Here is a 26,242-nt window from a genome sequence, read left to right as displayed (position 1 = left end):
TACTATGAGGATAGCCAGCTGTGCAAATATCTCTTTGAAATACTGTTTTCAATTCTTTTGAATATACTCTGAATAGAAATGCTGGTTCATATTCCAATTCTGTGTTTTGAGGATGTACCACACTGTTTCCTATAGAAGTTGTACCATTTGTCTTGTTTTTATTAAATTTTGTTGACATGAAAAAAGTCCATGACTTATTTTTAAAAGAGAAAAACAAATTGCAAGGCAGTTAAAAAGCAAAAACAAGTGAGGAAAGTAAAATTATTGATCACTTCTAGCTTAGAAACAGAGGCCAACCTTGTCTCATCACCTCTGTAATATTTATTTAACTCCTACCTCCAATTGGACCTATATACTGAATTTTTTGTTACAGTGAAGCAAATATCTCATTATAGGTATGTGGAAAAAGTTCTCCAGAAGTAGCTGAGGTAGCTTGGTTGTGAAAGCCTTAGTCCAAAGACCTAAAGATCCCTGGTTTGCTCCCAGGTTTTGGTAGTTGTTTTATTATTTTTATTTATTTATTTTTTATTGAAACATAGTTTACAATATCATATTAGTTTCTGTTACACAGCATAGTGATTCAGTATTTTTATAGGTTATGTTCCATTGAAAATTATTACAAGATAATGACCATAATTCCCCATGCTATATAGTATAGCCTTGCTGCTTATGTGTTTTATACACAGTAGTTGTCTTTATCTCATACCTCTAATGGGCCCCTTCTCTCTTCCTTCTCCTCACTAGTAACAACTAGTTTGGGTTTCTAATCTATTTCTATTTTCTATATACATTCATTTCTATTATTTTTTAGATTCCACATATAAGTAATAGCAGGGCTTCCCTTGTGGCTCAGCTGGTAAAAAAATCCACCTGCAATGAGGGAGACCTGGATTCAATCCCTGGGTTGGAAGATCCCCTGGAGAAGGGAAAGGCTACCCATTCCAGTATTCTGGCCTAGAGAATTCCATGGATTATATAATCCATGGGGTCGCAAAGAGTCAGACACTACTGAGTGACTTGTACTTTCACTGTAAGTGATAATATAGTATTTGTGTTTCTCTGACTTTTTTCACTAAGCATAATATTCTCCAGGTCCATTCATGTTGCTGTAAATGGCAGAATTTCATGTATATATTTATATACATATATATAGAGAATATTTATATTATTTTTTTCCTATATTTTGTCTGTTGTGAATAGTACTCCTATGAACATTGGGATACATATATCTTTTCAAATTTATGCTTTTCCTTTTTCAAGCTATATATCCAAGAGTAGAATTTTGATAGTTCTATTTTTCTTTTTCTGAGGAACCTCCATATTGTTTTTCATAGTAGCTGCACAAATTTATATTTCCACCAAAAATGTTAAAGGGTTTCCTATACTCCGCATCCTCTTCAGCATTTGTTATTTGTAGATTTTTTGATGATGGTCACTCTGACAGGTGTGAGACAGTACCTTATTCTTGTTTCAATTAGCATTTCACTAATGGTTAGTGATGTTGAACATATTTTTCATGTGCTGTTAGTCATCTGTATGTCTTCTTTAGAAAACCATCTGTTCAGGTCTTCTGCCCGTTTTTGATTGGGTTGTTTATTTCTTGATTTTGAGTCCTATGAGCTGTTTCTATCTTTTGGATATTAGCATTTCATGTATTTTCTCCCATTCAGTAGGTTGCTGTTCATTTTGTTAACAGTTCTTTATGCTGTGCAAAAGTTTTGAAGTTTAATTTGATCCCATTTGTTTATTTTTGTTATGTCTCCTTTGCGTAGGAGAAAATGGTGTGATTTAATTCAAAAGATGTTCTGTGTTATCTTCTAGGAGTTTTATGGTTTCAGGTCTCATATTTAGGTCTTTAATCTATTTTTAGCTTATTTTTGTATATGGTATGAGTAAATGTTCTGATCTCATTGTTTTATATGTAGCTGTCTAGTTTTCCCAGCAGTATTTATTGAAGAAACTGTCTTTTCTCCATTGTATCAATGTATTCTGGACTCCTTTGTCAGATTAATTGCCCATATGTGTGTGAGTCTATTTCTGGGACCTCTTTTTGGTTCCATTGATCTATATGTCTGTTTTTACACCAGTACTATGCCATTTTGAATCCTGTAGCTTTTGTATAGACTGAAGTCAGGGAGTATGATATCTCCAGCTTTGTTCTTTTTTCTCAAGCTTGTTTTAGCAGTTTGGAATCTTTTGCAATTACATATGAATTTTAGGATTATTTGTTCCCGTTCTGTGAAAAATTTCATGGATATTTTGATAAGGATTGTTATAGATTACTTTGTGTACTATGGCCATTTTTAATAGTAGCATAAGACATCTTCCCATTTTTCTGTATTTTTATATTCAATTTCAAAATTGTATGTGTTTTCAGAATATAGGTCTTTCACCTCCTTGGTTAAGTTTATTCGTAAGTATTTTTAAATGTGATTTTATATGAGATATCTTTTTACTTTCTCTTTATGATAGTTTATTATAAATACACAGAAAAACAACAGAAATTCTATATATTAATCTTGTATCATAGAACTTTGCTGAATTCATTTATTAAGTCTAATAGTTTTCAACTTGTATTCTTTGAGTATGGTATTAGTAGAATTTGTCATAAATAGACTGCATTATGTTGTTAATCCCTGCATGTTTGTTCTTGACCATTTTTCTTTTTGTAATTGGTTTTTAGTTTCATATTATTGTAATTAGAAAAATGCTTCATATAGTTTCTTTTCTCTTAAATTTGTTGGGACTTGTTTTGTGGCTAACATATGATATATTGTGGAGAATGTTCCACATGTACTTAAAAAGAATGTATATTCTGTTTTTAAATGTAATTTCTGCGGATATCTATTAAATCCAAAAATTTTTATTTTGTCACTTAAAGCTATTGTTGCCTTATTGATTTTCTGTCTGAATGATCTGTTCATTGATGTACATGGAGTGTTAAAGCCCCCTACTATTATTTTAGTATTTTCATTTTTTCCTTTTATCCCACTATTTGCTTTATATATTTAGTGCTCCAATATTATGTATTAACCAATCTAATAGCCTCTTCTTGTATTGATTCCTGTATCATTATAAAATACCCTTCTCTGTCTTTTGTTATAGTCTTTGTTTTAAAGTCTACTAATATTTTGTCTGAAAATGAGGATTGCTACCCTTGCTTTCCTGTTGTTTCCATTTGCATCAGATATTTTTCCATCCTCTCACTTTCAGTCTGTCTTTAGCTCCAAAGTGAATCTTTTGTAGGCAGCATATAAAAAGATCATATTTTTTTATCCAGTCAACTACCTTTACCCTATGTCTTTTGATTGAAGAATTTAGCCCATTGGCATTCAAAATATTAATTGATAGGTATGTACTTATTGCCATTTTATAAATTTTTCCAGTTGTTTATGTACTTTTCTGTTCATTTATTCTTTTTTCTTCTTTTGTGGTGTGATTTTCTTTGATAGCATGCTTGTGCTCCTTTCTTTTAAGTTTCTGTGTGTCTATTATAGATTTTCAATTTATGATTACCATGGGGTTCATATTTGTTGACTCATAACTATATCTACTTGTTTCAAACTGGTAGTCATTTAATCTTGCTTGGTAGAATATTCTATGCCACAGGTTTTTCCCTTTCAGCATTTTGAGTATATTATGCTACTGCCATCTGTCCTGCAAAGATTTTGCAGAGAAATCAGGCAACAGCCTTAGGGAGGTTCCCATGTATATAATCCTTTGCTTTTTTCTTGCTGCCTTTAGAATTCTCTCTCTAACTTTTGCCATTTTAATTATGGTGTATCTTGGTGTGTGTTTGTTTGGGTTCATCTTGTTTGGAGCCCTCTGTGTTTTCTGTATCTGGATATGTTTTTTCCTTTTTTCTTTCCCCTTTTTTTCTTCAGGTTTGACATTTTCAGCCATAGTTTCCTCAAGTACATTTTTGATCCATTTTTTTGTCTCTCTTCTGGAACCCTTGTAATGTGAATGTTGCTACACTTAATATTTGAGATCTTCTAAATTGTTTTCGCAAGGAGATCCAAGTAGTCCATTCTGAAGGGGATCAGCCCTGGGATTTCTTTGGAAGGAATGATGCTAAAGCTGAAACTCCAGTTCTTTGGCCACCTCATGGGAAGAGTTGACTCATTGGAAAAGACTCTGATGCTGGGAGGGATTGGGGGCAAGAGGAGAAGGGGACGACAGAGAATAAGATGGCTGGATGGCATCACTGACTCGATGGACGTGAGTCTCAGTGAACTCTGGGAGTTGGTGATGGACAGGGAGGCCTGGCATGCTGGGATTCATGGGGTCGCAAAGAGTCGGACACTACTGAGCGACTGATCTGAAATTGTTTTCAACTTCTTAGAGATCTCTTAAATTGTTTTCAATTTTTATAAATCTATTTTTCTTTTGGCTGTTCTGATTAAGTGAATTCTGTATTTTTGTCTCCCAGATCACTTATGTGCTCTTCTGTATCATTTAGTCTGCTATTCATTCCTTCTAGTTCCTTGTAAAAGTGCTCACTGTATGCATCATTTTCCTCCTAATCTTATAACATTTTTATTAGCAATGTTTTGAATTTTCATCTGGTAAATTATTTATGTTTCATTATTTTTTCAAAGTTTTTCTCTTATTTTTTCAATTGACAGTAGTTCCTTTACCTTTTCATTTTGCTTAACTTTCCCTGCCTCTTTAAACTTAGGTTAAACATTTAGTAATTGTGATCTTGATGATGAGCTCTTGTGTGAGAGCATCCCTATGCAATCTGCATATGCCAAATGCCTCTGATATGAGAGCTGGATTTGATGTGGGCCTGGAGATAGGTGGGCTAGAGCTGGCACTGGGTGTGAGCTGGGACTTCTTTGCTCAGTGGCCATCACCACTCTATAAAGGGTGAGGTCTGATCTCAAGTTGCTAGAGCAGAACCCCTGAGGGATGAGTCTCCTTTAAGTATGTATTTTCCCCTTTCCCTGTACTGGTTCCTTGCCTCAGAGAGTGAGGGTACAGAAACAAGTAGAGCTCATGTAGACGCTGAGCTTGGTTTGGCTGCAGATAAAGTTCTGCTTCACTACTTGTACAGGTGACCATGGCTCTGCTCAGATGCAGCCTTGGATCCAAGTTCCTCTTGTCCTTTACAACTGCCCTCAGCCTCCACTGTTGCCACCCTTTTATAGAACTGTTCTGCAGGGTGAGTGTGGCCTTGTGGACTCTCAATGTGCATGGGGCAGGTGATCTGCAGTTTAGTGGCTGCCATCAGAGATCTGGGCTGCTTTTATTGCACTGTTTGAGTAGTCTTCAACAGCAATGGTACTGCCTCCCCATTGATGCTAAGCCCTGGGACCGAGTCACATCTGTGCCACAGTCAAATCTTCTCCCTCTTCATGGCTGCCCCAGATCCAGTCCTGCTCTGTGATGTGGAGTGGGGCCAAAACTTTTGTCCATCTTGGGCTAAAGTGTGCTGTGGGGAAGTCTCAAGAAACTCAACAGCTTTTAGAGAAGACCTCTCTCCTCCCTGCCTCAGGGGTAAATCAATGTGTGTACTCCCTATGAGTAGGGTCTGGGATCCCCACAGTCCTTCTGTTAGTCCCAAGTCCTCCAATCAGCCAAGGAGGCTTGTCTCTTCCACACTGGACCCCAAGACTGGGGTGTCCAGGATGTGGTTTGAACTGCTCGCTCCTCAGGGTGGCTGTCCCCACTCTCTTGTAATCTCTGTTTTCCTCTGAGTCCCGTTCCAGGGGCACAGTTCCCAAACTGATTGCTTTTATTCCCTTCATCTTTCTTAAAACCTTCGTTGTACAGGAGTTCATCTGGCAGTCTTCAGTTAGTTTTCAGTGAGAACCGTTCCACATATAGATGCATTTTTGATATGTTCAAAGTGGGAGATGAACTTCATGTCCTCTTACTCCATCATCTTGATCAGAACCTTGGGACTGTAACATGTGACATCCCAGTGCACAAGGGTTCCACTTTCTCCATATATTTGCCAACATTTAAAAAAAAAAAAAATATATATATATATATATATATATATATATATATATATATATACACACTATGCTAATAGGTGTGAAATGGTATCTTGTTGTAGATTTGATTTGTGTGACTAGTGATGTTAAACTTCTTATGTGGTTTTTGGCCATTTGTGTATCTTCTTTAGAGACATGTCTATTCAAGTTCTTTCTCCATGTTTTAATTGAGATTTTGTTGTTGTTGTTGTCCTTGAGTTCTATGAATTCTTTATATATTTTGGATATTAACCCTTATCAGATATATAATTTGTTCATATTTTCCCCATCTTTAGTTCTTCACTCTGTTGATTTTATCATCTGATTAAAAACAAAAGTTATTTTTAAATAGTCCAGTTTATTTTTATATTTTATCTGTACCTTTGAGGTCATATATAAAAAGTATTGCCAAATCTAATGTCATGAATCTTTTCCACTATGCTTTGTTCGAAGAATTTTGGATCCTATGATTAGGTCTTTGATCTACTTGAGTTAAGTTTTTGTATGTGATATAAGGTAAGGGTCCAACTTCATTTTTTCAGCATGTATATATACAGTTTTACTGAGAGTTCATCAAGAGTTCTGTCCCCTTTGTGTAGTTTTGGCACTCTTATCAAAAACCATTTGACTATATCTGTAAGGGGTTACTTCTGGGCCCTCTTTTTATATTCTCTTGGGCTATGTGTCCGTTGTTATGCCAGTGCTAGATTTTTTTGATTAGTAGCTTTGTAATAAGTTTTGAAATCCAGAAGTGTAAGACTTCCAACTCTGATCTTTGAACATTTTTTTTAAAGATAGATGCTTTCTTCCCGGAATTTGCAGTTAGAATTTTCAGCTTTCATTCACAGCCTCATCTTTGTATACATCAAATTAGTAAAATTATTTTATATATTTGCACTTATAAAGATCTAATTGTGTGACCATGAAAATGAAATGATACAGTTCTCCATTAGATAATGTTATACATACATGCTAGAAAATGTACTAAAAGGGCAGTATTGGGTTGGCCAAAAATTTCATTTGGATTTTCCATAAAATACCCAAATGAACTTTTTAGCCAACCCAATTCATGGAATTATGAGTTTTAAAGAACCATTGTGTGGAGGTGAGGTAAAGGAAAGCTTTGTAAGAGGGTATATTTGGAGTCAGGCTGTACAGGGTAGATGTGTGCGGAACTGCATTAGATAGAAAGTAGATAACTTTGGGAAGGAAGAAAAGCATATTGAGGATAAAGCCAGTTCTGATAAGAACAAAGATGTGAAACTACTTATTAAAAATAAAGATTATAAGCAAGCTTAGCTTTATATCTGGATATTATGTCATTTTTACTCTTAAGAGTTTATGTACTGAAGCTGGCCAAATACAGTTGTTTTTCTTTTGTTTTATAAATTCTGACTGAGAAAGCAGAGAAATTAATAATTATATTCTAAATCTAGCATGGTAATTGTATTTTTATTTACATATTTTTCATGTAATTTAGTACTAAAAGGGTTTTTATACTTACCTACTTTTATGGCTGTTGATGTTTTCTTATGTGTGTGTATATATACACACATACATATATTTATATAGTTTTCTACATATGGATTTTCCATGATTTGGGGCAAAATGTGTATTTTTTAAACTTCATTATAAATTAAAGCTCATATCAAAAAAATGAGTTAGTTTTTGTTTTGAAAAAAACTAAAATTTTAAAAGGAAATGAGGAAAGAAATTTTTTAAATGCAGAAATTTTGGATGATTAAATGGAAGAAGGTGATATAGTCTAGACTGAAATATATGAGACTTTGTTAGGCTTTGTAAAACTAGAATGGAAGTTGTAACCAGCCATTCTGCATTATAGGCCTAGAGGAGATGACAAAGAATCTTAAAAATATAGCCTCTGCTTTTTAGACATGTCATAGTAGGCAATTTGGAGGTGTTGGAAAAGAAATATGCCATGAATAAAACAATACTTTAGGAAGAGGCATATCTGAAGTTTTATATAGCAGACATTATAGATAGGAGAAGCTTGAATTTAGAAAAGAATTTCTTGTTGGCTATTATATTCACATAGATATGATGAGATAGGACATTGATGATAGCAGTTATCTTAGAAACATTAATGATGAAGACCAAATTCAGGATAGCTTCAGGAGACATGAACATGTAATTAAAGTTTTAGTCTATGTGTGTGGATGTATTTTAAACCTGAAGTAGATAAGGAGGAGGGACAGAAACTATAAGTAGAGATGATCCCAAGTATATTCTGAAGTGATATTTCCAAACTGGTGACTGACTGAATATAAGGCAAAAGAAAACAGAAGCCAAGGATGACTCTATTGTTTCAAATCTTAGTGACCAGGAGATGGATGGTACAGCTGATTTCATACACACACATAATCCCATACACACATACACTCTTTCACACATATGGAGGCATACATAACACTTTTAATATAGGTAGTGAAATTAACATGTACATATTATATGAAACCAGGTGTTGCAGAAACTTACCTTTAGAGGCAGAGTTTCTGCCAGCATCTGAAATCTGTAGTAATTCTTAAATTAAAAGGAAAAGATATGTAACTAAGATTAGAAATCCAATTAGTATTCTCACTTTATATTTATATTATATTTATAATATATTTATAATATTTATATTATATTATATTTATATTATATTCTTTGTGAAATCATTGCTACATTTTATCTGTACAATGTTAGCAAAATTGAGTAAAATATAAATTAAGAAAATTTTTAGATTCTAATATTTCTAAAATTGCAAGTCAATAGAGGGCGATGGCACCCCACTCCAGTACTCTTGCCTGGAAAACCCCATGGACTGAGGAGCCTGTTAGGCTCCGCAGTCCATGGGATCGCTAAGAGTCGGGCGCGACTAAGCGACTTCACTTTCACTTTTCACTTTCATGCATTGGAGAAGGAAATGGCAACCCACTCCAGTGTTCTTACCTGGAGAATCCCAGGGACGGGGGAGCCTGGTGGGCTGCCGTCTGTGGGGTCGCACAGAGTCGGACACGACTGAGGCGACTTAGCATTTCTCATTAAAATGTGTAGTTTTTTCTTACTACATGAAAAGAATGTGATTTAAAAAGAAAAGATAGTTTCTTAAGAAACACTTGCATATTGATTCAACTTAAGGAAGTACAAAAAAAAAAGAAAGTATGTAGTTATAGTTCTGCTATTGCTAGAAAAATCCTATGCAAAATGAATAATGACTTATGTTTTAAAATATTCCTATTTTTCCATGGACAGATATTTTCTGTACATATATTAGTGCCTTGAAAGGAGGCTAAATTGTTCTAATGCCAACTTACAATATGATTTTGCTGAGGAAGAATTTGATTTCATAGTTAATATAATTTAACCATGAAAGTGAGAGAGTTTCATTGACATGGAGATGTTAACAGGTCTAAAATCCACATAATAAATTGTAATTGATATTTTCATGACCTTGAAAAGTCTCCTATAGAAATAAATCCATTTTCTGCATGACAGTTGCCATATAAATAAGACAATTTGTGTTTGGTCTTTGAATTTAAATGCTTAATATCTTAATTTCTATATAACTTTGTTGTATTAAAACATATTGAAAACAGTCTCAAAAATAGATGCCATTATGTACACTCCAAGTTCAACTTGAACTATATGGAACATATGTAATGATTATAATTTTAAGATAAGGAAAGATATGTATACAAATACATTTCCCATATACCTTTATTTATTGCATTTAATGCCTCTTGCTCTATTTTTCCCTTGAGGAAAGGCATTTTTCATTTTTTGTCTTTTTCTTTCTTGGTAGTAAAAAAGTATAGACAGAGTCATTGTCACTAAAATGTCATAGGAAGTTATTTGATTCTGCTTAATGAGATAACTTTCTAAGATTGTATTCTAAGACGTTCAAATGGAAGGATCCAGTATAAAGTAATTATTTTATCATTGTACTAAGTAAGATAAAGTTAAAATTTGCAATATAATTTAGTAAGTAAAATTCAGCTTCATAAACACCTATCCAGAACCTCCTTTCTGATCATTATTTTGTGAGAAATTATATAAGCAAATATAGCTCTCCATCTCTATCCTTATGAGCTTATTAACATATTGGTTAGGGAAAGATATTTTCATCCATGAATTAATTAATATACATGAATTAATAAATTCTGTAATAATAGTGAATATAGTTAGTGGTCAATATTTGTTTAATTTTTATTACCTTGCAAACATTATATTAAGTAGTTTAAGTGCATTCTCTCATAGAATTCTCAGTAAAAGTTCCATGAAATATATTGTATGTTTTATCATGTTTGTCTTCTGGATTTAGAAACATACCCAAGAGGTGAAGGAACTTCTCCAAGGTCATGCAGCTGACATCTGAATTGGGGCAGTAGAACTACTATTATGTGCTCTCAACCACCAGAGAACACCGATGAATGTCACATGGAAAAGACATGATAGGTACCTTACAAAAAGCTTCACAGAAAACATGAGCCATGGGTTAGCCCTTGAATAATTATGTACAGATATGTACAGACAATTTCATACAGATATGAAGGAAAACAGAAAAACTCCAAGGGAGGAAGGGGAGATGGACAAAATAGAATGACTATAATATGTGCTGAAGCAAATGATCTAATACAATAGTGAGATCCTCTAAGGATGACACGGATAATCATGCTGACTACACTTAAGGAGGCCCCTGATGCTGTCCATCAATTATATAAAACTTCCCGTGTCTATTTTCTCTTCCACTTTGTGATTTATTATTTCATTATTTCAGCACTTCTTTCACACCTTCAGTAACTCTTCTTCAATCCTCACTATCAGTTTATGATATCACTTTCTTTTTAATTGAGAAAACAGAAGGAAATAGAAGAAAGTCTCCTCTAGTCCCCCCATTGCATCCACTCCCTTACTTGCATTTGCAGCCCTGTTCTGTCTTCTCTCCTGTTACTGTGAGTTAATGACAGTCAGCACATCCACTGCACTCTACATGCCCTCCCCTCTTATTTACTCAAGAGCACCCCTTCAATCATCAATCCTTTTTTCTCTCTTGGGTTATTCCTAGCACGTGAACAAACTATTTATTCTTCCTTAAAAATAAAACATACAAACAAAATACCTCTTGAGACAACACTTCTCCTTGTAGATATGTCCACTTCCCTTCTTGTTGAAGGGATTGTGTATGTCTTGAAAGAAATTGTCTGTGCTCACTGTTTTAAACCTCTCCTCATCTCCATTTTGTTCTAAACCCACTTGAGTTAACGTTATTCTTCATAATAGCAGCACTACTGTTCTTGCCAGAGTCAAACCCAGGTCTCCCACATTACAGGCAGATTCTTTACCATCTGAGCCACCAGCGAAGCCCTTTTAAGACATTATGCTGTCCTAATTTTCTCTTACCTCTGTGGTTAGTCTTTCTCATTGTTATTTACTAGTGCTTGTTTTTTCCTCCCTAACCTCTACACGTAGGAATGTCCTGAAGACATGTCCTTGGAGATGGCCTATTTTCTCTCACTCACTCCCCTGGCAGTTTCCTTAGTCTCTTCATATTAAATATCCTCTCACCCTCCAATCTAGACTTCTCCTCTGACATCCAGAACTGAACATATAATAGTGATATCTTCAGTCGAATATGTAACACTCATCTAAAACCAAACATGTCCCAAACTCAGCACCTGATAATTGCCAAAAAGCCGCCTCCTTTCATGAAGTCTATCATCTTAGGAAATGATGTTAAACCTTGGAGTCTCATTTGAGCAAAATGCAACCCATGTCTGACACATCAGCAGTTTCCAAACATTAGCTCTTCTCATCATTTACATTACTGCCATCTTAGTCAAAGTTGCCAATATTTTCACCTGAATTATTGTAATAATCTACTAAGTGCTTTTTGTTTGTTTTGCTTTGTTTTGATTTTTACATCTCCTTTGATTTACCCTATAGTCTCTAATTAAATATAATGGTCAAAGTGATCCTATTAAAATTTAAGCTACTTTTTGCTGCTACTTTGTTTAAATCTCTTCAATGCCTTGCATCTCCTTCAGTGAAAAAACCAAAGTCCTCTCAATGTCCTATCAAGCTCCATGTGATCTAGCTTCCCATTACTTCTCCCACATCCTGTGTTAGTATTTATGTACCTTCTCAGTTGCAGGTACAGTGAACACTGGAACACATGACTAATACTCCGACTTCAGGGCTTTAGAACTTTGTATTCCCTCTGTCTGAAATGTTTGTTCCCTGAATATGCTTATGGTTTGTTTCCTTAACCTTCAGGTCTTTACTCAAATGTCACTTTCTCTCTGGGATCTTCCCGGGCCACATTATATAAAATTATACACCTATGACACCATCTATCTTCTTTCTCTGCTTTATTTTTTTAATATACTACTGGCTACTTAATATAGAGCATGTTTTGCTTATTTATTTTCTTTATTATTTGCTTCAAACACTGGAGGATAAGTTCATTGAGTGCAGAGATCTTTTTATATTTTATTCACAGCTGTATCCCCAGTTCTGAGAAGAGATTTTGCTGTATGGTGGGTAGTCAATAAATACTTGTTGAGCATATTTATAAATTAAATGATATATATTCTGGTGGTATATAGAGGATGTGACGGGGGAAAGCTTGACCTTGATTTTGATATCATGAAGAGACCTGTTACAGTTTTCAGAGGGAAGCTGACATGATGACAGAGGTATGGATCTGCAGTGAGCTAAGCTGGCATTTTTGTAATCTTTTCTTCAAGCAGAACAGTTAACCTGGAGCAGAATAAGAAAAAATGAAAATTAGAAATAGCTCCATGTTGAGAATACTATAATGTGCTCTATAAAAAAGATCAGAAAAAACTGAAGTAGCTGGAATTTAGTGGTAGCTAAGAGAGAGCAGACATTGTTAAATTTGAAGTGTCCTCCTTTTTTTTTTTTTTTTTGGCTTCAATTTATTGAGAAACTATTGGGTACATTTGACTATACTCGGTGCTTATAAGCTCTCAGCTTTTAGTCCTCCTTTCCAGTTCTCCAATTAGGCTGTAAAAGTAAGTAAGTGGCACTATTCCCATTTTAGAATTAAGGAAACTCAGGGGAGAAGATACATTTGTTCGGACTAAACTACTGGAAATGGCTTTCTTCCATAATTTCCTCTAACCTTGCTGCCAGATTTCTCTTCCCAGTCTTTGGATGATTGGTTTATCTGCATCTTCTGGGTATTTTCAACTAGTACAAAGGTCACATTTCCAAGTAGTAATGGTGTAACCTAGTTTCGGGGTAAAAGTAGGTGGTCATCATATTTGCCAGTGTGGTAGACATCCATGTTTCCATTTTTAGTGAGAGGCATTTTTGGAAACTTTGTCACTGAACAGTTTCCAGCATGGACCAAGGACTAGCTGACATCTTTCTGTCTCCCTCCCCAGTGTAGGATTCTGCTTCAGACAATAAAACACCCAAAGACTTGCTTCTGGAGCTTCCTGCCTCAGCAGACAGCCCCACAGAGTAGAACCTAATTGAGAGGACTTGAACCCAGCTACCTTTTACTCTATCCACTTGGAAGCTGAGGCTCCTTGCCACAAGAAAGAACTTCTTCACCCACTGATACTTCTCTCCACCCAGTCCTTTACAGACTCTTCTAGGATACTTCCTACCTTGTATATTTCTAATCATCAAGGAAATCAAGTCACAGTTCCCCAAGTAACTTTCATATTTTTAAATTAACTTATTTTTTATTGAAGGATAATTGCTTTACAGAATTTTGCTGTTTTCTGTCAAACCTCAGCATGCATTATTTCAGGTTACAGATTCACAGTCAATAAATATTTATATAAAAGTGAGGTACTGATCTCTAAAAAGCAGTCACAACCTCTGAAAAGAAATCTCTTGGGATCCCTGTAATTTGGCTTGATAAGTGCAAAATATCTTTCTCCCTTAACCTAGAAGTAGGCAATCCCACCACATACCTAGTGACTTTTAATTCCCTTACTTCATTGACTCTTATTCGACTTTCTAATCTCCTCTTATAGAGGCAGGAGGTAGATGATAGAGATTTAGAGTCACAGTATCAGCTCTGATATCTTTCCAGCAGCTTTTTTTTTTTTTTTTTTGAATCACCTATCACTTGCTGGCTTTAGAGACTTGCTGAAATTCCAGAAGTTATTTTTCTTATCCTATTATCATTTATCTGTTACCAGTAGTGTATACATTGCAAAGTCAGAATCTGTACAAGGATCTCTGACACCATAGTGGTGTCCTTCCTGATATTCCTTACTTGTGTTCCTTGAGAGGGCAGAGGACAATGAAATATGTGTAGAGAAGTGAGGGGGCAATGGTAAGAAGATTGAGATTCTAAGGACAAGCATACATATGCAAGGCTGTGGTGTACCTTGTTCAATGAATGTAAACTTGAGGACCAATTAATGTGTACTGTGCTATTGATGAGTAGTCAGCTAGACTGGGTATGTCTGCATTTAAGGCACCTAGAAGTTCATGCCAAATGCATCTCAAGACCAGATGATTTAAGTGGACTCTGGAATAGAAAGGAAAATGAATGTGATTCCTACAGTGGTATGATTTTAAGGAACCCAAAATTGATATGCATTGTGGTGGGAGTGGGGACAAGTGAAGAAAGGAATGATTAAGTGGGTGTCTGAGACAGATGGTGTGGACTTCAAATAAACCCACAGGGTGGTAGATAAATAATGATGAGAGCAGCACTGGGGAGTAAGGAAAAATTGGACAACCCCATCCCAAGAATTCGGGAGGTGTAGGATGAAATAAGACCTTTAAATGTTTACTCCCTTTGAAAATAAAAAAAATTGTGCAAGATCAAGTAACACTTGGAAAAACATTTTTTTAGTGTTTTGTTATAACCTCTCATTATAGTCAAGAAGATCACATAAGAAAAGATAAGACTGAGCAACATATCAGAATCAAGTATTTTTTTTAGAAAAAATTGTTTTTCCATCCTAACATAAATACTCAATCAGAAACAATAAACAAAAAAAGCTGAATTTGAATGAGAAGCTGTCATATACCTGGAATTTAAGTAATAAATAAAATTTTATTGGTAGAAGAATTACCAATTTGGATATGTGGGGAAATGTTCATTTTACAGTAAAATTTTTGTCATGTACAATTCCAAAATAACATACTAACTTTAAAAAGAAAAGACATTTAGTGCCTTTCATAAACAGTTTCAGTCATCTGAGAGTCAGTTCAGCTGTGAGTGATTTTAACAAGTAAATTGTTTCAACTGTGTGTTTAATAGACTGTGTCACAAAACTGCAGCCCAAAAACAGGAGGCTGGGAGACAGGCGGTAAACATGAGATGTGTATGTTACAGCCGTAGCCTGGCCATAGCACATACTTTTTGGGAGAACATGACTGGGGTACAAATCTACCATATTTTCATATTTATTCTTGACAATAGGGGTGAAAGACATCAATAGGGTCTACCTAGTAAAGCATATTCATTTTTTATATATGCAAGAAATATTTGTGTCTTACAAAGAATATTATTAGAGAAAGAAAGTTAAGTAACACAAGGTATCTATTTTCACTATGCTTAAAAATGGCAACCTAAACTACTGGTAGATTATTCTTTTTACCTTTATTAAATTATAATGATGAAAGTTTTAGTTTGGTGCCACTTTAAACACGTGAATAGACTTCACACTGCCCATATTGTATTTATAGTCATCCTTTTGTACAATTATTGTGATCATTATTGTGACTTCTATTTCCCACTCACATGTTTTATTATACTCAGTATACAAACTGTCAGATGACTGAGTTCATCACTTTTAGTGGCTGAGTTTCCCAAGGCTGTTCATGAAAAAGGTCCATACTGGGTCACAACCACAGCCTTTGAATAAAGCAATGTTCCACTTTTCATCTCACTGCTGTTGTCCGTTTGACACCCAGACTGTGGCAACCATGTGATCACTGGGGCAGTTTTCCTTTGGACATTGAGTACCTGGAGTGGTTGTGCATTGTTTGGGACAGAACACACCAAACTAATTCAATTAACCACTAAATACATATTAGAGCCGACCACATGCCAGGAACCAGTGCCAGATCCTATGATTGCAAATGAGTTAGACATATTCCCTGCCACTGGATTTTACTTTCTAGTTGAGGAAAGCAGAATCATACTCAAGAAACACCTTGTATGTTAGAAAATGTAGCATGATCAATGGATCTGCTTCTCTAATGCACACATATAGCATTTTTAAAAGCTGTATTTTTTAAGGGCTGATAGAGGAATTCTTGTACTAAGGGAGCTTTTGATGATTAAGCAGCTTTGAGGAATTAGTTTAAATGTCTGAAAGTTTCAAAAGAAGAGGCAAGTTTAGAATGAGCTTTTGGGAGTGGTCAAAATGACAGCATTCAAAGTAAAACAAAGGCTTTTTTTTTTTTTTTTTTTTTCCTTTCTCCTTTCCTGTTCATTCCTTTCTCTTCCTGAACATTTGGTCCAAAAGTCATTAGGTACAGCTGAACATAGGAGGAGAACTGTGGTCAGACAGTCAGAAGCCATGCAAGATGAGAAGGGGGTCCTAGTAAGCACTGGGTATCAGAACCTGTAGGGTACAGGACAAGCAACCACATGAGCAGCAGAGCCCAAACAGGGTGAGAAGAAAGGCATCATGGCAAAGAGCACTTGTATGGGATATCAAGAGCTGTGTAAGTCTAGATGGCAATCCCAGGGAAGGTGGCCTGGAATAGCATCTCAGAATGTGAACAGCACTAAGAAAACATCATCCCCATAGGAGAGCTATCAAGAATGGATAGTGCCTGAGTGAGGGGAAGGGTGCTTTCACATGGGGGACAGCCTGTTTAGGTTTCATAGCCAAGTCAAATCTCCAGGATATCAATGTATGAGGAGAGTCCAAGTGGGATGAGTAGGTTTCTATGCAGAAGCTGGCTTAGGGCAGGATGTTGGATCCTCAGTAAGTTGAGGGGGCCACAGGACTGGAAAAGGTCAGGTTTCCAAAGAAATCCCAAAGAAAGGCAATGCCAAAGAATGCTCAAACTGCCAGTTGCACTCATCTCACACGCCAGCAAACTAATGCTCAAAATTCTCCAAGCCAGGCTTCAATAGTATGTGAACCGTGAACTTCTACATGTTCAAGCTGGATTTAGAAAAGGCAGAGGAACCAGAGATCAAATTGCCAACATCTGCTGGATCATCAAGAAAGCAAGAGAGTTCCAGAAAAACAACTACTTCTGCTTTATTGACAATACCAAAGCCTTTGACTGTGTGGATCACAACAAACTGTGGAAAATTCTTAAAAAGATGGGAATTCTAGACCACCTGACCTGCCTCTTGAGAAATCTCAGGAAGCAATGGTTAGAACTGAACATGGAACAACAGACTGGTTCCAAATAGAGAAAGGAGTACGTCAAGGCTGTACATTGGCACTCTGCTTATTTAACTTATATTCAGATGAGAAATGCTGGGCTGGATGGAACACAAGCTGGAATCAAGATTTCCGGGAAAAATATAAATAACCTCAGATAGGCAGATGACACCACCCTTATGGCAGAAAGCAAAGAAGAACTAAAGAGCCTCTTGGTGAATGTAAAAGAGGAGAGAAGAGTGAAGTGTAAAAGCAGTGAGCCAAGCCCCGACCCAGAGTGCGCCGGACCGCGCCGCCGCCTCCACCTCCGCCAAGAAGCCAGGGCCGCCACAGGACGCCGGGGCCGCCCACCCGGCTGGCGCCCGGGGCTTGCGGGTTGCTCTGGCTCCGCTCCTGCTGCTGCTGGTGAGGCGCGCCGCGGGGGCCCAGTGCTGGCACAGTGAGAATTTCGAGAGGCCCGTGGACCTTGAGAACTCTGGGGATGATGACTCCTTCCCTGATGATGAGCTGGACGACCTCTACTCCAGGTCTGGCTCTGGCTACTTTAAGCAGCAGTCAGGCATTGAGGCAGCCATGCGGTTCAGCCCAGATGTTGCCCTGGCAATGTCCACCACACCCGCTGTGCTGCCCACCATGGACATCCAGCCTGTGGGCACCCAGTTTGATGAGCTCCCTCTGAGCACCCCACCCCGAAGCCAGCCACCAGCCCCCGACTGGTGACAGAGGTGCCAGAGCCCAGCTAGAGAGCCACCACCATCTCCACTCCTACAGCTACCACCACTGACACACCACAGGGGCCCCAACAGTGGCCACAGTGCCCGCCACAGTGGCCACTGCCATCCCCAGCATCTCTGCGGCGCCCCCGTCGTGGCCACCACCTCTGTCATAAGGACCATGGGTGTAAGTAGGCTTCTGCCTCTTCCACTGACCACAGCGGCCACAGCCTATGGGCCACCACCCCAGCGGTGCCCTCACCTCCCACCATAGTGGCTGTCTTGGACACAGAGGCCCCCAACGCCCAGGCTGGTCAGCACAGCTACCTCCAGGCCAAGGGCCCTTCCTAGACCGGCTACCACCCAGAAGCCTGACATCACTGAGAAGAGCACCCTGCCCCTGGGGACCACGGCCCATGGACCCATGGAGGTGGCTCAGACCCCAACTCCAGAGTCCTTCCCAACCACCATCCAGGATGAGCCAGAGATGCCAGTGAGCGGGGGACCCAGTGGGGACTTTGAGCTGTCAGAGCAAGAGGCCACACAGCCACACACAGCCAATGAGGTGGTGGCTGTGGGTGGGGCCGCAGCCAAGCCATCACCTCTACCCGGGATGCTGCCCAAGGGTGCCCACCCAGGCCCTGGCCTCCTGGACAGTGCTGTTGACTCAGGCAGCTCGGGGGCTCAGCTTTCCCAGAAGAGCATCCTGGAGTGGAAGAAGGTGCTCGTAGCTGTGATTGTGGGTGGGGTTGTAAGCACCCTCTTTGCCACTTTCCTGGTCATACTGCTCATCTATGGCGTGAAGAAGAAGGACGAGGGCACCTACACGTTGGAGGAGCCCAATCAGGCAAGCGTCACATACCAGAAGCCTGACAAGCAAGAGGAGTTCTACGCCTAGTGGAGCCAGAGTGCCTCCCTATAGCCTCAGGGCCACCCCTACATCCAGTCCCTGGCCTAGCACCACCAGCCCTGGCCTGGGACTGGGCCTAGGGGACATCCTGGCCCCACTTCATCTCTGCCACCCTCCCAAGGTCTGCCCAGACTGCCAGCCTCACACAGCTCTTCTCCAAGGGACAGGGGGCACTGCCATCTGCTCCAGACTGTGCCCTTAGGAGCTCATCACTTGTTCCACATACTCGTCCCCCAGCCACCAGCTTGGGGCTTTAGGACCTCACATCAGATGGACAGGAGGAAGGGAACTCCTGATTTGCTGGTGGATGAAGGGGTGGAACTTTAGCCCCAACCTGGTCCAACAAGGCTGGCTGAGGTTTCCTTTTCGAGGCAGAGAGGCACTCCGGCTGGTTTCCAGGACAAGCATTTGGCAAGCTCAGCCCTTGAAATCACTGGGACACTGCACCCTGATGCTCCTGTCCCAGGCTCACTCTCTGCCTAGGTGAGACAGCACCCCTCACCCACCAGCCTCTTTTGTCCTGGCCTTTCTGGGGTTGTGGGGTCATTTTTTCTCACCTGTGCTCAATGCATATGCACCCACAGGCTTCAGTTCCTTCCTGGTCTACCCCAGCTTCCTGAGAGTGGCTCTGAAAGCCACTTGTGAGGAGGGGCTTGCACCTCCTTCTTCCTAGTGGACTCTGCACAGACACCTTCTCTCATATGGTTACACGTATTGTCACACACAAAGAGAAAAGCATGCAATAATAAAATCACATGCAATCTTGACCACCTAGCTAATCCAGATATGTCACAGACACATTCTTCCAAAGATGTTTATTCTCATATATTTATTATATGCCCCCTACAGATGCTTATGGCAATGCAAGTCACTAATCATCATAACCTAATGGTTAAAAAAAAGAACAAAAAACTTAACATTTAGAAACTAAGATCATGGCATCTGGTCCCATCACTTCATGGCAAATAGATGGGAAAACAGGGGAAACAGTGACAGATTTTATTTTGGGGGGCTCCAAAATCACTGCAGCCATGAAATTAAAAGACACTTGCTCCTTGGAAGAAAAGTTGTGACCAAGCTAGACAGCATATTAAAAGCAGAAACATTGCTTTGCCAACAAAGGTCCATCCAGTCAAAGCTATGTTTTTTCCAGTAGTCATGTATGGATGTGAGAGTTGGACTATAAAGAAGGCTGAGTGCCGAAGAATTGATGTTTTTGAACTGTGGTGTTGGAGAAGACTCTTGAGCATCCCTTGGACTACAAGGAGATCCAACCAGTCCATCATAATGGAAATCAATCCTGAATATTCATTGGAAGGACTGATGCTGAAGCTGAAATTCTAATACTTTGGCCACCTGATGTGAAGAACTGACTCATTTGAAAAGACCCTGATGCTGGGAAAGATTGAAGGCAGGAGGAGAAGGGGATAACAGAGGGTGAGATAGTTGGATGGCATCACCGGCTCAATGGACATGAGTGTGAGTAAACTCTGGGAGTTGGTGATGGACAAGGAGGCCTGGTATGCTGCAGTCCACGGGGTAGCAAAGAGTCGGACATGACTGAGGGACTGAACTGAACTGAAGGTGATGGGGGGCTGCTGGGTGGCAGGGTAGTCCAGAACCGCAGGCCAGAGCAGGATAGGATGACAGGAAGCTGGCCACATAGGGTTGGGGAGGCACCCTATGCTGAGTTTCAGAAATCATGTGTAGTGGGGAGAAGATGGCAGAGGGGATGGAAGATTGGTTTCATACAGTGGGATTGATTGAGCAAATCAGGATACTTGCTGTCAAAAAGGAAGATAAAACATGGAAAGGAAATTTTAGAACGAACCCTGTGGAATTAAAATGGAGCTGGGAATATCAATATTGACTTCTAGGTTCTATTATAGAAAGAATAACAGATTAAAAACATTTTTAAAATAGTGTATCCATGCATTATATATGTTTGAGTATGTGTACACACACATACCACACACACAGATATTCCTATACTTCTATCCACTGAGAGGGCTTGGAAACAATGACATCCCAATAACAGTGAACATTCCTGCACCTATATCTTGAATTTCTTAATAAATCTACTGGAATCAGATCCTTAGAGAAATGCCTGATTGCTATCTTGGGTCAGTGAACATATGAATGACTTTAGAACATCTTGTACCTGAGAGCATAATGAATGATGGAGGATATAGAAGCCAAGGTACAGGGGCTCCAACAAACCAAATTTGGGACAAATTGAGCATCAAAATAAATAATGATGTGGATGAATTACAGACTAATGAAAAAATAAGATTCCATTAGTCTATATTGCTATGAATAAATGAATGAGAAACATTTTGGTGAGCAATGGGACATCTAAACAGCTTTAACAGTCTTCTGAACAAAGACAGTTAATTACAAAGCTAAAATAGAGGCCACTGTCTTAAGTGATAAAAGTGAACACTGTCAGCAATACAATGAGTAAAATCTTGCCCCACCTGATAGTGTGTAGCATCTTATTCAATATTCCTGCCAGAGATGCATAATTTGAATCTAATCATGAGAGACATTAAACATATCTGCACTGAAGGACATTCAGCAACAACATCAACAACAAAAACTGGTCAGTAAACTTGCAAATGTCAAGGTCATGGAAGTCAAGGACTGGCAGAGTTTGAAGAGCCTAATGAGACATGACAGTCACATGCAACTCATGCATTTGAACTTGAGCCTTTTGCTGTAAAGGTATTACTAGAACAATTGGTGAAATCTGACTAGTCTGAGGATTAAATGGTAGGAATGGATCAATTCTAATTTATTTTAATTGTTATATTGTAGTTTTATAAACTACATATCCTTATTTCCAGAAAGTTCTTAAGTATTGAGGTTGATGGCTCATTATGTTAGTGACTGAATTTCTTTCGTGCTATTGTGTTATTTTTAATTCTATTTTATTGGAGTACAGTTGCTTTACAATGTTAGTTTCTGCTGTACAGCTAAGTGAACCAGCTATAAGTGTACATATATCTGCCCCTCCCCATTTGCATTTCTTTTCCATTCAGGCCACCATAGAGCATTGAGTATTATTCAGTAGGTTCTCATTGGTTACTTATAGAGTTTTTGAGAATGTAATTTTTTGAAGTCTGAATTGAAGATGGGTTGTTTTTACAGCAGGTTTATTAGTATTCTTGGGATTAGTATCTTTGGGCAGGAAGAGAAATAAGCAGGATTGTGCAGATGGAAAATCCCAGTAGTTTGCTGATAGACGTTTAATATATGGTTCTCTGAAATAATAATGATATTTTTAAAGTCCTGATTTATATTGTTTGTTCTTTCCCATAGTGAAAATACTCTTATTGTGGCAGATTTTAAGGTACATACTTGGCATCACTGAATGTGATGCACAGATCAGCTCTAATGTGCTGGTACCAACCAGCTCCAGTACATCATTGAGTTGAGCTGTGATGTCTGAAGCTTCAGGCAATCCTATGGGGGAGAGTTTGAAGATAGAATGCACTTTTAAAATGGTCCCAGATTGGCACAAGTGGGCCAGATCACTGACCCATGGATTGACCCACCACTGAATACAGGTACCTTAGGAAGAAGGCACGCCACTGAGAAAATTATCTCTCTTCCCTCAACACAGTCTTGAAAGCCAGCCTGGCAATTGAGGTGTTTTCTGGCAGCATTCAAGTGGTTTAGATGTTTGTTTATTTGCTTCCTCCCCTGGTTGAAAAATCTAGGGAGCACATCATAGCACCCATTATGTTCAGTGATGAAACCTCATACCTGGTTTTTAACCAAATTCAACCAACCTCATATTTGGTTCTTAACCAAATTCATAAGAAATTGCTTCCCAGGTGAGGCAGTGGTAAAGAATCCACCTGGAGACACAGGAGATGCAGCTTCCATTCAATCTCCTAAAATAGGAAATGGCAACCCACTCCAGTATTCTTGCCTGGAAAACTCCATGGACAGAGAAGTCTGGCAGTCCATGGGGTCATAAAGAGACAGAGACAACTGAGCACACACACACGTGTGTGTATGTATCTTTAAAAATCTCATTCTCAACTCTGTATCTGCTCATACCATATCAGGCATTCCAATAAATTTTATTTAAAACTCTTAACTTTAGTCATTAAATGAAGTTTAAAACAAAACAATTATGAAAGATAAGTGTTAACTTCTGATGAATCTGTATAAATATAATGGATAATCTGGAATTTATAGATAAAACAATTTTGTTTCTGTTTGGAAGTAGCTTTTTCCAATGATCTTTATGTCCATAGTGTTTCATTAAGTTACCACCTTTAGTAGGCGGAATGGTGTTATTCCCCTGTCTGTCTGTATGTATGTCTACATCCAAATCCCCAGAACCTGTGAATATCATCTTGTATAGCAAAAAGGACTTTGTGGATGTAATTAAATGTATATTGAGATGGGGAGATTATCCTGGATTATGTGTGTGGTCCCAGGGTAAGAGGGTGCAGGAAGAGTCAGCGTGAGAGAGAAGGCCATGTGATAATGGAAGCAGAGACTAGAGGGATGCAGGTTGACAGTGGAGGGAGGTTTACAAGTCAAAGACTGCAAGAGCCTTTCCAGGCTAGAAAAGGCAAAGAGGTGGGTTCTCCCCGCAGAGTCTGCAGAAGAAGCCAGCACTGCTGACACCTTGACTTCAGCCTAATAAAACTTAATTTGAGATTTCCAGCTTCCAGAACTCGAAAAGGATACATTTGTGCTGTTTTAAGCCACTACATTCATGTGATTTGTTACAGTAGCCAAAAGACAATGAAAATACCAACCTACCCTAGTTCAATTCAGTTCAGTTCAGTCGCTCAGTCGTGTCCGACTCTTTGCGACCCCATGAATCGCAGCACGCCAGGCCTTCCTGTCCATCACCAACTCCCAGAGTTCACTCAAACTCACGTCCATGGAGTCGGTGATGCCATGAGTCCCAAAGGTGTTCTTCTAGGTTTGCAAAATCTGTTTAAGGTTTACAAGGACTTGAGATGCTGATTGTAGCTGATACACAACTTTCATGGTATAGAAGCAGTCCTCCAGGTTGACCTTTGTACCAACAAGTTTTCTTTGGTTTCAAGGATGAGAAGCCATTTATAACTGAAACAAATGGTAAATATATTTATAGTATATGAGGTAACACACTCCATGGGAAGAGGAAGAAGTGAATGTCTGAATGTGTAGGAACCCAGGTGTATCTAGAGATCTGGGGAGCAGAAGCAAAACTTCTAGAATGAATGAAGTCACCTAACTCTTAGGCAATCCAAGATTCAGATTCCAAAAACCGTTTTTTGTATTGTCTGACTTGAGTCACAGAAAAGCTGTAGTTTTATTTGCTTATTTTTTTAATTAACTTTTATTGGAGTGTCGTTGCTTTACAATGTTGTGTTACTTTCTACTGTACAGAAAATGAATCAGCCACGTAAGTATATATATCTCCCCCTCTTTTGGACTTCCTTCCCATTCAAGTTGTGACAGTTCATTAAGTAGAGTCCCCTGTGCTATACAGTATGTTTTCATTAGCTACCTATTTTATACATATTATGAATAGTGTATATAGCCAAGACATGGAAGCAACATAGATGTCTATCACAGAGGAATAGGTAAAGAAGATGTGGCATGTACACAATGGAATATTACTCAGCCATAAAGAAGAACAAAATTGGATCATTTATAGAGATGTGGATTAACATAGAGAGTGTCATACAGAGTGAAGTAAGTCAGAAGGGAAAAGATGTATTTTTTAACTGATAGGTCCCCAAGAATATGATCAGTGAGAATGTATAGGATATTCTGGATAGCTATCCACTTGGTTAATGGTGGCCAAATATTTGATTGACTCAAGTCTATACCTACTGCCTGGAATAATTATTAACAGCCCAGTATGGACAATAAATCTCATAGTTATTATAACTCTACTGCCCCTGCCAGAGAGGCAGCATAGCATAGTGGCTAATGACACAGATTTTTTCTCTCATCTGTAATATGAAAATAATAATAATGCCTATATTTTAAGATTGTGAGGAGATTTGAATGAGCCGAATATGCAAAAATAAATATGCTAAGGTACTGGAACAATATCTGGGTATTATTACATTTTCCTTGTGATGTCATTTTATATTTTATAAAAACATGGAGAAGGAAATGGCAACCCAATCCAGTATTCTTGCCTGGAAAATCCCATGGATGGAGAAGCCTGGTAGGCTACAGTCCATGGTGTCATAAAGAATTGGACATGACTGAGCGACTTCACTTTCACTTCACTTTCTGCTTTATTGATTGCACCAAAGCCTTTGACTGTGTAGATCGCAGCAAACTGTGGAAAATTCTTAATGAGATGGGAATACAAGAACACCTTACCTGCCTCCTGAGAAATCTGTATGCAGGTCAAGAAGCAACAGTTACTTCTGTTGCTTGGACGTAACATGGACATGGAACAACAGACTGGGAAAGGAATATGTCAAGGCTGTATATTGTCACCCTGCTTATGTAACTTATATGCAGATTACATAATGTGAAATGCAAGGTTGAATGAAGCACAAACTGGAATCAAGATTGCCGGGAGAAATATCAATAACCTTAGATATGTAGATGACACCACACTTATAGCAGAAAGTGAAGAGGAACTGAAGAGCCTCTTGATGAAAGTGAAAGAGGAGAGTGAAAAAGCTGGCTTAAAACTCAACATTCTAAAAACTATATCATGGCATCCAGTCCTATCAGTTCATGGCAAATAGGTCGGGAAACAATGGAAACAGTGACAGACTTTATTTTCTTGGGCTCCAAAATCACTGCAGATGGTGACTGCAGCCATGAAATTAAAAGATGCTTGCTCCTTGAAAGAAAAGCTATGACCAATCTAGATAGCATATTAAAAAGCAGAGACTTACTTTGTTGACAAAGGACCGTCTAGTCAAAACTATGGTTTTTCCAGTAGTCACGTATGGATGTCAGAGTCGGACTATAAACAAAGCTGAACGAGGAAGAATTGATACTTTTGAACTGTGGTGTTGGAGAAGACTCTTGAGAGTCCCTTGGACTGCAAGGGGATCCAACCAGTCCATCCTAAAGGAAACCAGTCCTGAATATTCATTGGAAGGACTGATGTTGAAACTGAAACTCCAATACTTTGGCCACCTGATGTGAAGAGCTGACTCATTTGAAAAGACCCTGATGCTGGGAAAGATTGAAGGCAGGAGGAGATGTGGACAACAGAGGATGAGATGGTTGGATGGCACCATCAACTCGATGGACATAAGTTTGAGCAAGCTCCGGGAGTTGGTGATG

General features: G+C 38.5%; 1 protein-coding gene and 1 pseudogene across 3 annotated transcripts in view; both read left to right on the top strand.

Moving 5' to 3' along the window:
• The window catches only part of LOC102412055, a 30,096-nt pseudogene extending 11,005 nt beyond the window's left edge, over positions 1 to 19,091 (top strand).
• Positions 1 to 26,242, top strand: part of GALNT13 (polypeptide N-acetylgalactosaminyltransferase 13) — a 962,305-nt gene that overhangs the window by 598,952 nt on the left and 337,111 nt on the right. The gene's annotated exons all lie outside the window — the stretch shown is intronic.

Source organism: Bubalus bubalis, chromosome 2 (assembly GCF_019923935.1).
Source record: "Bubalus bubalis isolate 160015118507 breed Murrah chromosome 2, NDDB_SH_1, whole genome shotgun sequence".
Lineage (NCBI taxonomy): Eukaryota > Metazoa > Chordata > Mammalia > Artiodactyla > Bovidae > Bubalus > Bubalus bubalis.
This window is presented reverse-complemented; position numbering and strand designations above follow the sequence as displayed.